This window comes from Leptonotus elevatus, chromosome 11 (assembly GCF_054856555.1).
Source record: "Leptonotus elevatus isolate MCC_2025b chromosome 11, RoL_Lele_1.0, whole genome shotgun sequence".
Taxonomy (NCBI): Eukaryota; Metazoa; Chordata; class Actinopteri; order Syngnathiformes; family Syngnathidae; genus Leptonotus; species Leptonotus elevatus.
The window spans coordinates 17,562,018-17,575,184 of record NC_141249.1 but is presented as its reverse complement, the minus strand read 5'-3'; the positions used below and the strand labels follow the sequence as shown (position 1 = coordinate 17,575,184).

Genomic DNA, 13,167 nt, shown 5'->3' with positions numbered 1-13,167 from the left:
CAGCCAAGTCAAGTCACTCCACAGCAAGTCAAGTCAAGGCAAATCAGTTCCTGCCACGTCACGCTCCGTTCCAGTCGTGGCGACCAGCCTACTCACATCCTGCCCAGTGATGGTGACCAGTCGAGTCACGTCCTGTCCAGTCATTGTGACCGGTCCTGTCACGTCTCCCACCAAGTCATGGCGACCCATCCAGTCAGGTCCCATCAAGTCCTGGTTATCTGCTCACCTTTTTCCCTACAGATAATTAAAGTTCCACGCATTGCACTAGTTTCCAGTTTCCCTGCATTTGGTTCCACCATCCCTCATCCAGCCACTTTCCATCATGACAGGTTTTTTGTTGTTGTGGTAAGGAAGTAAGAATGTAGGTCAGTCATGGCCAGTCAATCGATAGAGACACTTAATTCATTCACAAGAGAAATTCACCACCAAATGAACGTGCGAGGATACTCCCAGCCTCTATTTGAGGAATTCAAGTCAAGTCATTCAAATCCTATTCAGTCTTCGTTTCTCTTCTACTGGTCTACAAACATCCCATCACCATCCTCCAAACGCCATCTCGCGCTCTCAGCGTGCTTTACGTCTCGGCTCCGATTGACGGTCGCTGGAGTTTACCTTGTGTGCAGAACCCTCCCACGCCTCCGTGTCTCATCTTTCCCTCACCCTCATCTCAGCGTCTGCATCGTCCTCTCACCTTCCACTCCCTCGTCTTCCTCCCCCGGCCCCTTCTCGGCTTGAATGCGCGCGCACATGATGGCTCACTTTTTGCCCTCCTCAACACGAAAAAGTCCAACGGATCGAATCATTGTATCTACGCGGGTATCCAAGTGAAGACGTACCACACACACACACACACACACACGCACTTGCACACACAAAACGGTTTGTGTTTGTTCAATTTACGTGAAGAAGAAGACATACATGCCTGAAATTGTCAACAAGTGGACATTTTAGAATGGTATGCAGCGTAATACAGCAACAGGCTCTACTCCACTAATCACGGTATGGTGTTACTGGGCTAATAGCAAACATTTGTCCCGCTCGCCGTCTGTGAAGTTAGTTTGAAGTCTGCTACTTTTGCGGAGAGAAAACACCGACACGTGCCCTCGGGGAAGAGAAATGATGCGAATAGCAGCGTGTCTTGCTCCGCAAAGATAATACAACTGCTTTTCTCCTCGGATATCTGCCGCAGCACGCTAATAATATGCAGAATACCGTCCCAAGAGACAGAATTGGATCCTAAGTACAAGGGGACCGTTTCTTTGGGACAAGAGTAGTTTTGTTAACATTTCACTTCCTGGATGAGTGACATTTCTTGCTTCAATAATCTTTTTTTGCCTAAGATCTCTCATAAGATGTGGTTTTCCCTTGACGCATGACCGTTTGTCTACTTCTTGTACGATACACCGGGATTTTAAAACCATCCCCCTGTCCCTCTTTAAGTCTAACATTTTTGCCCGGTCTGACCATACCACTCATTTGATGATCAATTTACAGGATGATCCTTGACTCAAAGGCAGCGTATTGCTTGTAGCTTGGGTGACCAGATGCCCAGTTTTACCTGGATATGACACATTTTTGGGGACCTACGAGGATTTCAAAATCGCCATCTCTTTACAGCCGACTTTCTTTCCAGTTCTAACCATATCACTCATTGGACAATCCATCTGTATGGTGCCATTTTCCCTAGACTGTAGCTCTGATGACCAGATGTCCTCTTTTAGGTCAGGAACACTTTTGGGGATCTGTAAGGATTTTAAAATCGCTTTCTTTTGGATTATTGCGCCACACGAGTCTTTGGGCCGCTTCTCAGTCACCGTACAAGAAATCACTGGACAGTCTCTGTGATTGACCAAGAACAGATTGCGAAACTGATAGAGTTAAAGGATCTGATTGATTGAGCTAACCTTAGCAAACTCAGACATCGTTGTGTCATGTATCTCCAGATGCCATAACGCAGTAGTCCCAGAAACGTTCAAGAACAGTGGTAGAGAGGCAAAAAATAAAATTTTTCCTCATCTTGCACAAATCTCTTGCTGCCTGGCGCTCAAGACCGACAGGGTTCTGGGGCCATTAAAACCCCTATCATCCCAGAAAGCTTAAAGAACGTCAAACATTCCATCAGTAACTGATAGAAGAGTGACAAAGACCGTGTCTTAATTTGATTTGATATCTGTCCTCACACGCCCCACAGATTAGTTGAGACTTGTGAGAGCGCTGATAAGAAACATCTACAGAAAAATAACTTCCGCTGACATGGTAACAAATGTACATCCAATGCAGTCATTTAACACTTACATACTGTTCATTTGGATTTACCAGTTTTTGTTAAATCACGGAAAATGGTAGTAATCATGTGAATCTTGAAACTGTAAAACTATAAATGTCCTCTTTTTTTTGTAATGGGATTGGCGACAGTGTTCAAGAGGGAGTTTGAAACAGTCCCCAGAACTGTCTGCATTTCCACCACTTTTGTACCTGTTCCAGCAGAAACGTTTAAAGGGTCATGATGCAATCTTAAAACAGTAAAAGAGTAAAACAGAATTAGAACGATCATAAATACTAACCATAAGGAACAAGTCATGCAGAGGTCAAAGAGTGTCTTGACACCGATGCAAGATCTGCACCTGCAGAATTACACTTTCCCTTTTCCTTGAAAGGTTGATTAAGAATGAATCATCCATTTATTAATGTCAGAAAGGCTATTCAATCATTTAATAAAGATCTGTAATTCATAAATTGATATAGACAATTATAAGGATATTTTTGTCCCTGGTCAAAATGGAGCTGGAACATATGTGTGCGTGGAAAATTAACCGTAAACCCTTAGTATTGCATATGGGGTTATTTTGAACATATCAGTTTTAAGGATGTATGTAAGGGTTAAAGTGTCACGAAGGCAGCGTTATCAGTTAATGTTAACGAAATGAGGTAAGCACATGCCCTTAAATGTCACTTACGTGGAAAGATAAAATGCATCAAGACATGCAGAGATCACAGGATAATAGAAACACAAATGTGGCCTCACTAAGCACTAGGGGTGGGAATCTTTGAATGTCTCACGATTCGATTCAGATTTTTGGGTCTGCGATTCGATTCAGAATCGATTTTCGCTTATGGGCGATTTTTGATTCAAATTTAATTCAATTTATAGATGTGCAAGGAATCGTAATGATCTACTCTAGTCTGACTCGCTCATGCTAATTAGCGAGCCACTCGCGGCACTTTTATCACTCAAAAGTACTGCTCCACGCTGCAAAAAAAAAACCTTTTATTGGAATAACTTAATTGTGACTTTTTACTTCTACTCTCTAATGTGGCTACAACTTAACAGTGTATCAGACCACGTGGAACCACACTGCCCCGAGGTGGCCAAATCGAGTACAACATGAACAGCGCTCCCAATAAAGGCACACACAAACAAAGGCAAGACAGAATCAAAAAATTTAAATAAAATCGATTTTGGGTCATTTAAAATCGATTCTGAATCGTACTAAATGAGAATCGCGATTCTTATGAGAATCTATTTTTTGCCACACCCCTACTAAGTACACAGCCCAAAAAAAGATTTCCTGCCTCATTCAAATGTGCAACCCTCGCATCCATACATACTATTCAAACATATCTATCTTTCATCAGCTATCAGTCGACAGCTGTAAATAATGACGTCCTTTGCGGGCTCCGTCGATACGTCTGGAGGTGAATTTATGACGGCGCAATGAGATTAGTGGCGACCTGTTTCACCTACAAGCTCCCACAATGCAACAGTGCCGTAACCTTTAGCCTGCCATATAAAGCTCTCCTTAAGACGATGTATACTGTAAGTGTACAATATGTACTGTATGGTGTTACGCTGACTTGTGAATTTTCATCATTCCATGACCAAGCTCGAAACCTCAAAAGTGCACACTTTGATGTCTGTGTGTCACACTGTTTTAGTTTTTTTTCCTGATGAAAAAGTGGTTGCCTTTTGGCGACTAATTGCGGTGCGTCTGTTAGAGGAACATATTGGACACAAACAATACTTATAGTTATAGTAACATTTGAAAAAAAAATGTGTTAACAAAATGAAATATAAACGAAGAGGGCTTTGAAAACCGATAACTTAAACTACATGTTACATTGAGTTATGAGTGACCCGACTTGTGAGTTTTTGGCTATGCACAATGTGCATTGAAGTGAAGAAGAAAGTGTGACCAATTTAAAAAATATATATTTTTAATTGTACTTAAATGCATTATTATTAGTGCATGGTTTTATAAAGTATACTATTATAGAGTGTTATGGATTTTTCCCCATTTCATTAGGTATCGTACAACGTAGTTATGAGTGTGATCAAGGAAAAAATTTAACTCGCATCCCAAGGCACCCCTGTATTTAATGTCTGCGCCTGAATAGCTCATAAAAACTGAGATGATTCCACTCACGTCTTGTTTTTGGAGCGTCTATTTGAGCGAAGTGTTTATTTGTGGAGAACGGCCATCGGTCGACTATTAGCGAGCGGGGCAGCTTCGATAGAATAAAAACATCGGAAGTGTGTATTACGATTCTTCCTCAAATCCTAAATCCAGATCATTGAGTAAGGTCTGTATCTGGCGCGTGATAAACAGACGACGACAATCACATTTGACACAACAGGAGGAGAGAGTGAGAAAGGCCGATAAACCCGCGTTGTTAAATCGGCTAATGAAGCGCTGATATTTACTCAACTTCCTTTTTATGGCTTTCCTTTAACGGCGTGCTTCATTCTGCGTTATCTGGTGCACTCAAAGTCCACTTTACACCATTCCTGTGGTGTGGAGTACTAGATACAGACTGATAGTACCCCCTTGATCCAATAAAACCACACAGCTGAGACAACTCCAAAGAACTCTTAAAAAAAAAAATACAAATCAAATCCATTGGACCAGGATGGCGACCCGGCTTGACCTCTGTTTAACTGGGCATGTGCAGTGAGTGCATATTCTCAATATCGTGAATGAATTATTCAAGGTTGGCTCAATCCCATAAATGTTGTCCTCATTCATTTTTAAGCGGCTCGGTTACACACACCAGCTCAACTCCAACACGCTGCGAATGCCGGGAAGGAGTTTCGCGCACTGAAAGACCTTCCGCTGGTCAGGAGCATTTTCAAATTGGCGGGATGTAATGAAATGTCGATCCTTGTGGCACATATTTTGCCTCGACAGCGTTGAGATTTGAGTCATTCACTGCCAATCCGGTAAAAATGGATCGTTGACGTCTATAGCCGTCAATGGCAGTGAATGAGTTCGAAGAAACCCATAACCGACACAAATCTTTCTGACACCGGACAGGACCATTTAGCTCCAATGTCTTGATAGTTTTGAGATTTTCATTGTACTGTGTACGTGTTCAAGATGTCCAGTGTCGGATGCAGCTTGACATTTCACTCAACAATCATTATTACTTTTTTCCACTGACTGAGAATGAGTAGTTGAGATAATGGATGGTCAGGTGGACATTGTGGCTTTTTCTTTCTTTAATGGTAGGCTAGCAACATTTTTGTTCACGTGTGCGTAAACGCGCTCGCCATCCACATATCAGTTTAGTTGAAATTACTCAAGCATCACTTTTGTTACCATGACAACCAGGACTGGAGTTTGGCAGTGAGGGCATTGGGACGAGGTGAGGATGCTCAAGCTTCCCAAGTTTGTGGCTATATTTAGCCACGGTGTTGCCGGAGACCCGCGGAGACTCCCTCCGGAGCAGCAGACAATCACCGCTCAGGCGTCCAGACTGCAAATGAATGCCGCCTGCACGAAACCACTGCCGGCGAATTCATCCGTATCCAACGTGACTTGTTAGCGAGTTCTACTGAGCAACCCACCTGAGCGTCAGCACACCTGGCATCCATGTCAGAGCTCCTCGAAGGCAAGGCAAACGTGCACCTGCGGGGCGAGGAGAAGAAGAGAGGTGGGCGTGAGGGAGGGGGGGGGGGGGGGGCCCGCGGCATTAAGAAAAAGCACTTGTCAGGTAGCCCATTAGAGCAACATTACAATGGCAATCTGAATGCGCGCGTGCGTGCGTGTGTGTGTGACTCTCCTTTTGTGCCTCTCAACGCCAGCGGGAAGATGAGATCATTACCTGTGACTGTGAGGCTAATGTAGCACAAAGCCGGCAAAAACACACACACGCGCGAACACGCGTCGGGAACAAACGAGGCTAATGCGAGTGCGCTTCGGGGACAAAAACGGAGGCGACCGCGGGGCTCGCCTCCATTTGGACACCGCCGACGCTTCCCATTTTTACAAACGTCGCGGCGAGATGACAAGAGGCGAGAACGGCGGGGCGTCTAATTGGACACGTGACGGGAATGAATCCTTCCATTTTCTGCTCTGTCAATGAATAAAACAGCTCCAGACGCGGCGCCGCCGTGCGGAGGTTAGCTTGTTGGCGCAGGCAAGGATTGAGAAGTTGATATCTTTGGTTTGTATCTCGGAAGGGTGGCGCATTGTGCTAGTGGTTAAGCATGCCTGCCAATTATTACAATCGGGGTTTCCAAAGAAGGTTAAACAACTTTGAAACACGTTCAAGCGACTATCAAGACGTTCGAACGGTTTTATCAAGACGTTCAAATGACTTTATCAGGACTTTGAAACAACTTCAAGACGTTTGAATGACTTTATCAAGAAGTTCAAAGGACTTTAGTAAGATGTTCAAACAACGTTGTGGTACATTCGAACGACTTTGCACAACGTTCAAACGACTTTATCAAGACGTTCGAACGGTTTTATCAAGACGTTCAAATGACTTTATCAGGACTTTGAAACAACTTCAAGACGTTTGAATGACTTTATCAAGAAGTTCAAAGGACTTTAGTAAGATGTTCAAACAACGTTGTGGTACATTCGAACGACTTTGCACAACGTTCAAACGACTTTATCAAGACGTTCCAACGGTTTTATCAAGACGTTCAAATGACTTTATCAGGACTTTGAAACAACTTCAAGACGTTTGAATGACTTTATCAAGAAGTTCAAAGGACTTTAGTAAGATGTTCAAACAACGTTGTGGTACATTCGAACGACTTTGCAGTACGTTGAAATGACGTCATCAAGATGTTCAAACAACTGTGCAGTACGTTCGAACGACAATCAAGATGGTCGACTTTATCAAGAAGTTCAAAGGACTTTAGTAAGATGTTCAAACAACGTTGTGGTACATTCGAACGACTTTGCAGTACGTTAAAATGACTTCATCAGGACATTCAAACAACTATCAAGATAACGATTTTATCAGGACGTTCAAACGACATTATCAAGAAATTCGAAGGACTTCATTAAGATGTTCGAATAACTTTGCGGTACATTTGAACGACTATCAATTTGTTTGAACGTCTTTCAAGCAAGTTCAAACAACTTTGCAGTACGTTCGAACAACATAGCAGAGTCAAAACTGTTTACTTCACATTGGAAGTGCCACATTTTTGTACGATTGCTATTTACTATGTGATTAATATTATTTTAGTTTTTTACCAAGGTCGTCTTCCCATGTCTTTTTTAGCAAACACATCTGTAATATGTATCACAATAAATTAAATCAGATTTATTATACTGGGTTTATTAAGTGTTAGCATGAAGCTAGCAGATGTTTTAGTTAAATCTTAAATACATACAGTATATTGTGTACATGTCTGTGCCGTCTTGGTGTCTTGATGTAAAAAAAAAAGAAAAAAAAAAAGTGAACATCATGACGAAGAGGACTGCTTAAATATCAGCTCTAATTGAACGAGGACATTTATTGGAAGACACTGGACGATTCACAGAAAGGTAGAAGAGGACATGCTTGGAAATGTTCATGGTTCAAACCCCTGTTGTGAATGTAGCCATTTAAATCCTTGTTAGAGAACAGCAAATTGTGATGACGTATAGAAAAGTAGAACAACTGGACATTCAGCCAAAAGTTTACCCGAGGTCAAATTCACGAAATTCACCTGTAAAGTGCATTTTAGGTTAATCCGGAAACTTCACCAGAATATCCATCTATCGCCCTAACTTTTTCTGCGTTATGATAATTAACACTCCACGACTCTAAACAAGGTCCAATTATGCAGAATAAAAACAGTCTGAGGACTGTTATCATGTAATCTAGTGGTCCCCCCCCCCACCCCACCCCCACCCCAACGTAAAGACATTACAGACAATGAGAAGTGGCAAAATAAATGAGTTGTAATTTCCTGGTGTATTTGCATAAGGAAATGCAGTGAGACTCCACTTGCAGTCATGCCCTGTAAATTGCCTCTTTCAGTTCCATTTTTGTTTCTACTTTCAATTACTTAAAGCATTACTGCTGAGGCAAAACAGAATTAACCGAATCGTTTACAAAAAAATGTCTTCTTCGGCTTTTGGGCTCACTCGCCCTCTTCAACACCCCCACCCCGACGTGCACCCACACACGCTATACGCAGGCCTTTTCATAATCATGTTGCAATCATGTGCATGTGAAGCAGCATATAGGAATATTGAATATTAAGTGCACATTAATTCCCAAGCTAAGAAGAATATGAGATGAATTAATCATGGCCGACGAGGTTGTCTGGAGTCTTATCCTTTCTTCTCATCGGCGGTGGCGATGATGCGCTGCAGGAAATTAGCGGCAACAAATGACAGATTCAGGCAAGGGCTTCAGGCCACGGTTCGAGATTCATCGTTGAGCCTTGGTTAGGGTTTCAAATCAGGGCTGCAATCCTGAGTTTAGCTTCGAAACTTATGATACAAGATACAAGACATTTTAAAGGCTTCAAAGTAGGGTTTATCCCCTGGATTAAGATTTGGAGCAAGGTTTCAAGACTGGGTTGAGATTTGAAGAGGGTTTAAAGTCAGGGTTAGCGTTTTAAACAAGGGAAGGGGTTGAAAATTAGGGTTTCAATCCAGGATTAAGGCTTCAAAAAAGACTATCAAACAACAATTAGGGTTTCAAGCCATCTTCAAAATAGGTTTGGGTGTCAAATTAGGATTTCAAACCTGGGTTAGAATTCCGAAATAATTGATTTAATTTTTTTAAACCATCAAGGGCTAGGGTTTCATTATAGAGCTTTATTCCTGGTTTTGAGTTTAAAAGTAGGGTTTGAAATTGGGGGTTAATTTTAAAATGAGAATTTGAAGTCAGAGTTAGGGTTTTAAAACAAAAATAGGGCTTCAAGGAACGGTATCAAGCAACAGGGTTTCAAAGTAGGCCTTAAAACTAGAGTTATAAATCAGTTTTTCTCCAGGCAATCTGGTGTTAGGGTTTCAAATCAAGGTTTTTGACTTGGGTTTAGAATGTGAAGCCTGTGTTAGCGTTTCGAACAATGGTTAGCATATCAAAGTACTGTTTTCAAGTCAGAGTTAGTGAATCAAGTTTAGGTTCGAGTTTCAAAGTAGGGTTTCAAGCCTGGATTAGGGTTTCAAAGACGGCGCCGAATTTCAGGGACACGATAGCGATCAGATCATCGCCTGGCCCTCTTCAACCCGCTGGCCCCCCGCTTGCTCCTAATAACCAATGATGAGTCCTCCACACTTGAGCACCCTCTCACCAGACACCCACTGAGACACAACACACGCACACGCACACGCACACACGATGACAGCCATCTGCAAGGCAATTAATGGCTGCGTTATTCACTGAAAAGCAGAAGAGCAAGCATATGACTGGACGCTAACGGTAGTTGGCAGCGCAGGATTCAGGCAAACCAGCCAGGGTAAGGGTTTCAAAACAAGAGTTACAGTTTAATACTAATTTGGGATTAGGGTTTATCGTTTTTTTTCCAGTAAACTTTCGAGCCAGGGTTATGCCATGTGAGGTTTCAGCAAAGCGCTCGGTGGCAAGAGGGGCTGCACATCCTTCAGCGTTGCGGTAAGTGAAAGCCGCGCCGGCAGCCCGGCCAAATGGAGCTCCATTTTCCCCTCGAAAGAAGGATGAGCTGCGGAATGAGGGCGCACACACACACGGCTGCGGCTGCAGGTATGACTGAGAGCGCGAATCATGAAGGCGAGCTTGACGCGGGGGCGTGGGGGGGGGGAAGACACATGGCCACGCCGCCAGCATACTGATGCCGGCGGCAGACAGGCAGCACAGCGTGTGGCGTATTGTGTCTGCTGGTTCCATTAGTGGAAAGTATGCAAGTACAAATACTCAGTTACTGTAATAGAGTCGATTCTTCAGATGTCAGTGCTTACTTAAGTAGAGTGGTGCCTTTCCTCATGCATAAAATCCTCTTAAACTGGAGAAGCCCACTTCTGGGTGATCCACACAAGCGATCGAGGCAGTAAGGGATTCAAACTAGAGATCAGTTTCAAGACTAGTGCTGGGGTTAGGATTTAAAGCCTGAGTTAGGGATTCAATCAAAAGTCAGGGTTTAAGATTAAGGTTTCAAGACTGGGTTAAAATTTCAAACAAGGGTTGGTATTTTAAATGTGTGCTACAGGGTTTCAAATTGGGGTTAGAGGTTTCAAATTAAGGTTTTAATCTTGGATTATAATTTCAAAGTAGGGTTTCAAGTCTGAGTTAGGGGTCTTGAGTTCTGGTTTCAAGTCTGAGATAGGGGTTTTGAGTTCTGGGTTCAAGCCTGGGTCAGGGTTTCAAAGTCGAGTTTCAAGCTTTGGTTAGGGGTACAAAGTAAAAGTTTCAAATAAATGTTAGTGTTTGAAGAAATGGACATCATTTCAACCTTAGGTTAGAGTTTTCCTGTTAAGGTTACATAGAAATGTTAGTGGTTCAAATTAGGGTTTAAAGATGAGAATATGGTTTCTAGTCAAAGTCAAGCCTAAGTAAGGGTTTCAAACAAGGGATATAGTTTCAAATTATGGATTCAACCCAGGGTTAAAGTTTGCATTTGTGATTTCAGCCTGGAATAGGGTTTCATGTTTAAGGTTTTAATCCAGGGTTACGGTTTGAAACTTGTAGTGCCTGGAGAGAAGCCACACGAAAAGCCACGAACACAGGGAGGTTCCATCAGGGATTCAAACCCGGAACTATTGAGTGCGATGCAACGAGGCATACGTGCTAACCACTATTTACAGCAATGCCAGGATGTGACTAATGCATGTAAATGCAGTTAATATATTCTTACTTTTAGTGTAACTCTTGCTATTTCCTTGCGAGTCACAAAGGTCTGAAGAATCCCAACTTTATTCAAACGCAGTATCAAGAATCTCAGGAGAAATCCCCACAAATGTTTTAATGCCGCATCCTACACAAGCTACCACAGCAAGACTGTGATCAGACCCCTCCTGGGCCTTCATGCTGAATAATGGCGTCTGAAAACGCGCGTCGGCTCGGAGGGCACTCGCACCGCAGGGACGGCCGAGCCGAGTCGAACCGAGCCTGTCCGCCGCCATTTCCCTGCTCTTTAATCTCGGCGGGCCCACTGCGGTGCAGGCGGAACGGCACATTCCATTAATGTAAAGTGGGGCTTGAAGGCCTGTAATTTATTGGCTCTGCAGACTCGCCTCCGCCACCAAATACTCCCCTTGACACCTTCAGCTTCCCTCCTCACACTTTGACTGGTCGCCATTCAGTTGCGTACGAGTAGACAAACTCACATTCATTGAGTCTTCAATGGACCTAACGCAGGGGTGTCAAATTCATTCTTGTCACAGCGGGGGCCACTTTGTAGTTACGGCCATTATGATGATGAAACCAAATAAACGGTTGCACAACAAAATGACTGCTTCCTACAGTTTTGAAAACAAAAGTCAAAAATTAAAGTTTGTTGAATTATTGTTCAAGTTACTGTAAAAAGGGTAAAAAAAAAAAATCTTGCAAAATCTCAATATTATTTATTACACAAGACAATTTATAATTGACACAAATGATTTGCTTTCACGGGCCACATAAAATGATGTACCGGACCGGATCTGGCCCCCGGGCCTCGAGTTTGACACCTGTGACTTAAGATGTTTTTAAGAATGTAAGAAATATTGGTAGGAAGTAATTACGGCTTTTTAATAATAAATCAATCTGATGATTATTTTGAATTGGATGAGTTAAAATGTGTTTAAAAAAATATATATATAATAAACACGAGGTTATTTTAAATTAACAGTGCAAAAATTCAAAATGAATGATAGTTCACTTCCTGGTTTGGCCCGTAAGATGTTGGAAAATCGGCAAAAATGTTGATTATTGTTTTCCAAAGGAAAAGCAAATTTGCTATCATGGAGGACAACAGAAATTGGCAAACATTTACTGTGGAGAAGTTGAAATTCTGAAGATTTGTTGAATTTCTCATCAAAAAGTTACTCAATTATTAATCGATTATCAAAATAATTAGATTAATTCATAATTGAGTAGTTGTTGATTAATCGATCAATCGTTGCCCTTCGAGAAGTAACTAATCCCAAAATCAATCATTTTTATACTGTATTTATGTACATTTTGCAGGTATCTGTACTTTACTTGAATATTTCAAAGTTTAACATTTGAATTGTACTTCATTAGAAAACAGGTTATCGGTACGTTATTTTTCAAACTCTGTGGGTGGCCACACGACGTAATCTAACCCAATCAAATAGATCCTTCAGCCAAAGCAAGAAAATAGAGTAAAAAAAAAAAATTATCTAACCAAGATGAGGACATCGACATAATTGCTTGCTTATTATTAATGCTGGCGGGCGGGATTATGGTATGCGTGGGTGGCGGTGGTCAGCCATCCCTCACTGTTAATTATTGAGATCCTTTTCTTTCTTTGTGTGTGAGTTAATTAGGTGTATAATTTATGAACAGTTGCAGTCGGGCTTCCCTTTAGTGAGGTCAATGGCCATCTTGAGGAAATAATACGGAAGTGTGTGTGTGTGTGTGTGTGTGTGTGTGTGTGTGTGTGTGTGTGTGTGTGTGTGTGTGTGTGTGTGTGTGTGTCTGTGTAACTTTGAACAACTATCAAAAATGTGAAAAGAAATGTTTCCCAAAATGATTATTGACACTCGCTAAATCATTCAATCATTGTCAGACTTCATAAATGTAATGTATGCTGTAATCAATAGCATTTTTTTTTTTTAATTTAGCATGAATAAGTTGCCTTCAGCCAGCACAACTAAAATAAAATAAAATAAAAAATTTAAAGAAGTGTTGACACAAAGTGTTTTTAATTAATTTCCCATCTTGTGTTGTTTTAACTGTCAATTGCGCTCATTTTGTGTTTGTTTGCTCGCCGCGGAGCACTTTTGGCTT

General features: G+C 41.9%; 1 protein-coding gene across 1 annotated transcript in view; it reads right to left on the bottom strand.

Moving 5' to 3' along the window:
- The window catches only part of dab1a (DAB adaptor protein 1a), a 201,436-nt gene that overhangs the window by 87,691 nt on the left and 100,578 nt on the right, over positions 1-13,167 (bottom strand). Inside the window, exon 2 of the mRNA XM_086088612.1 lies at positions 5,846-5,906. The gene's annotated coding sequence lies outside the window, so the exon portion shown is untranslated. The remainder of the gene's footprint in view (positions 1-5,845; positions 5,907-13,167) is intronic.